The 3,762-nt window shown below is 44.6% G+C and overlaps 1 non-coding gene across 1 annotated transcript; it reads right to left on the bottom strand.

Annotated features, from left to right (window-relative positions):
* Positions 1-2,106: 2,106 nt before the first annotated feature.
* Positions 2,107-2,213, bottom strand: LOC147913761 (U6 spliceosomal RNA). Its single transcript, XR_015556431.1, has one exon. It is a non-coding gene; the product is annotated as a U6 spliceosomal RNA (small nuclear RNA).
* Positions 2,214-3,762: the final 1,549 nt, after the last annotated feature.

Genomic DNA, 3,762 nt, shown 5'->3' with positions numbered 1-3,762 from the left:
TGTGTAGGGATCCATGATTTCCTTTGTGTAGAGCAATTTTCTGCAGAATATAGGACTGTCTCCCTTTTACAGAAGACACCAATGAGGCTCCTCGAGCAGCAAGCAGAGGGTCCCAGCTCTGCCCCCTTAATGCCTAGGGATTGTTAAATCAGTGTAATAATAGTCGGGGGCTGCAGAGGTCTCGAGTTGTTTTGTAATCAGGCGTGAGGTGTGGTCAAACGTTCAGCAGAGACTTACAGACCACCTGTAAGCATTTTTGGAAGAGGGATGGGATTTTAAAAACTCTTTGTTCCAGCTGCAGGCATTTTTCTGAAGAGTGAGCTTTAGATTCTGTGTGGAGCAAGGTGAAGTGTGAATAAAGAGACATACACAACACAAAAATTACAGAAGCAAGCAGACAGATTCTGTTTGAAGTCCTTCTACCATTGAGAGGGTAGGATTATAGACTACCTGAAGACAGCAATCCGGTCTTCTTATATCTCACATAATACTGGCAGATCCTTTGTAATTACAATATTGTGTTACTTTCCTGCTTAAAATCCTTCAATGGCTCCCCAGTGCCTCCATGATAAAATCCAGTCTTCTTGGCTTGGCACTCCAGGTCCCTCACAATCCGGCCTGGCCTCCCCTCTTGCCATTGTCCCATTTGAACTCCACAAGGCAGCCACTCAGAACAAATTGCAATGCCCTGAGCATGCCCTGACTAAATGTACTGTGAATGCTCTTTCTCTGCTTCTCTCGACAGGCTAGGTTCTTCTCTTTCTCTTTCCAGGCCCTGTTCGGGAACTCCTTCTTAGGGACAACTTCCCTTACTATCCTGTCGTCTTCTTATGCCCTAAACCATATTTCCCACTGGGTTAGGTGCCCCTCATCTGAGCTGCCTTATCACCCCGCCACAGCCCTTGGCATTCTGAATTGTTCGTCAGCGGTTTACTTGTCTGCACCCACCTCAAGACTGTTGTCCTAGAGAATAGGGGCTGCGCCTACTACAGTGCTTGGGATACAGGATGTGAATAATAATTGTTGGTCAAATTAATCAATGCTTGGCTGGTTCAGATTCCATCCCTCCTTCTCCAGTGGCACCAGCCTCTCTGGCTTGTTTCTCATGGGGTCACTGGGCACGGGTCCTGCAGAGGGGATGGAGAAGGCCTGCATCTATGGTGGGACTTGCCCCTCCTAAATGGCTTATCAGATAGGCAGTTATGGCTACTGTTCCCCATTGTAATTGGATTAAGGTATTATCCTCTGAGAAGTGAAAACACTGCATAGCATTCTCATGAGAAATTAGGTGGAATTGTTAAAGTAGAAGGGATCTTACAGGTTATAGGGTCCATCCCTCTTGTTTTGCAGATAGAAACCAGGCCTAGAGGTGGGAAGATCTGTCAAGCTCTCATGATTAATTAATGGATGCAGAGGACATCTGTTGCTTTTGCCTGCTTCAGTCCCTTGGGGAACCAGCCCTGCCTACTCTCAGTCCTAACATTTGGATGATGCTGACTTCACTCCCAAATCCAAGATAAGCATGTGAACTAGGCCTGGCCAATCAGAGCATCAGGATATGTGTTCCCAGGAGGCCAGTCAAAGCTAACAAGACTTGATTTTTAGGTTGTTGGAATAGAGAAGTTCATATGCTCCATTGGGGTTGCTGAGAGGATAGGACTGTTGGCAGCCATCTTGTCACCATGGGCCGAGAGCCAAGGAAAGCAGTGCCAAGAGATGGAGAAAGTGCGTCTGTCCTAATGACATTGTTGCAGACCCTGACATAGCTGTGTCTGATCCCTGACCCCTGTAGGAACTCATTAATTACTGGATTTTTTTTTCCGTTTTTTTTTGCTTAAGTTGAATCATGTCACTTTCAACTAATTAACCTAACTGATATAATGTTAGAACTAGACCCAGGCCTCTTAACTCCCCAGTGCAGTGCTCTTTCCACTAACCCACACTGGGCATTCCTCTGATAAACCCCATGCCGCCCATCATTGCATAACACAAAGCAGAACTGGGAGAGAACGGGAGACAAGAAGGCTACTTTTTTTTTTTTTTAATTTTTTGTTTATTGCAGTAACATTGGTTTATAATATTGCATAAATTTCAGGTGTACATCATAAAAATATGGAACGCTTCACGAATTTGCGTGTCATCCTTGTGCAGGGGCCATGCTAATCTTCTCTGTATTGTTCCAACTTTAGTATATGTGCTGCCGAAGCGAGCACAAGAAGGCTACGTTTTGATGGGTAGGGAGGAGTGTGCTTTCAGCGAGGGCCTCTAGGGACCAGTGGGAGGCATGAGGTCACTGGGGTAATGGGAGCGGTTAGAATTGGAGTGAACAAGAGAGTACATCAAAACCAAATTTTGCCTTCTTCCCTGTCTTGACCCTGGCAGTCTAGTGAATAAGGACTGGTGGGGTCCTACATGTGACTAGAAGCAGATTCTGCTGGACTTTTCCTCTAAATTAATGAACACACTTTTTGGTCTGGACCCGAAAAAGCTGCTGGAGGGCAGACTGAAAAGCAAGGACAAAAGTCAAGATGTCACCATTTTACTCTTAACATCTCATGACTCACCTAAGGTGTGGGAAGATGTGCTGCACAACAGCCGCAGCCGCAATAAATAAACATTCCACATACCCAGCACTACTGATGTAACTGTGCTGGGCCATGTCCACCGATGCGGATCCAGGCAAACAATGATATCATGGTGATATGCTAATGACCTTGCTTCATGCTTTGGGGAAAATTTGGTTTCTAGTCTCTGAGATCAGATCTTCATCACAATACCAGGAAGCATGAACTGAAACTGAGGGACTGTTCCTAGTGGGAATCCCATACTGCCCACAGACCAGGATGGGATTTTTAGAGGTTGAGTTCATCCCACTTACGTAACTTTCATCTCTGCATTCACATAAAGTTCAAATACAAGCAAAACTACATTATGGTGTTAGAAATCAGGATGATGGTTACATGTGGGGGTGGGTGGGAAGTGACTTGGAGAGGGCATGAAAGGCATACCTAGAGTGTTGGGTTCTGAAACTGTGTGCTGAAATGAAAATGTACTGAACTATGTACTTATGAGGGGTGTATATTTCTGTATGTGTGTTATATTTCAATAAAAACATCAATTAAGTTAAATCCTGTCATTGTAGGCAATTATTTGGCACTGTGGAGGTCTTAGAAACAAAATGAAATGGGTGCCACTGAAATTATGTGATAAGACTATTCTGTTACAAGGTGGACATACAGATGATCCAGAATATGTTCATATTAATTTTGAGATATATAGTCATCAAAATGAAGATATACATTAAAAAATATATATAGTAGAGTGCTCATCAACCTCCAGAGGTCTAGGATACTGGTTGGGAAAAACTGAAGTATTATGATACCTCAGAATCTTAGCATAAATGGATCTGAAATCCATTCACGTCTCTCCACTTCCGTTGCCAACACTCTACTTCAAGCCACCAGCAACTCCAGCCTGGGCCATGGCAATAACCTCCCACTCTTGCCTGATGTATAATCCATTGCCCGCACAGTAGAAGACTATAGATTCAAAACATGGCTCCAATTACCCCCCACCCTGAACCCCTTCAAAGACTTCCTAATACTCTTAGTCTTCAAGTCCAGATCCCTTCTGACAGCCCACTACATTCAGCATTGACTGGTCCCTCCTGCCTCCCTGACCATCCTCCCACCACTCTCTCTCCAGCTCACCAATTTCCAGCCCTACTGGCCTCTTTACATTCTTCCAACACCGCAAGCTTGT

Source organism: Ceratotherium simum, chromosome 25 (assembly GCF_057802395.1).
Source record: "Ceratotherium simum simum isolate JZ-2026a chromosome 25, ASM5780239v1, whole genome shotgun sequence".
NCBI lineage: Eukaryota > Metazoa > Chordata > Mammalia > Perissodactyla > Rhinocerotidae > Ceratotherium > Ceratotherium simum.
The sequence above is the reverse complement of the archived record's forward strand: the minus strand, read 5'-3'. Positions and strand labels throughout refer to the sequence as shown.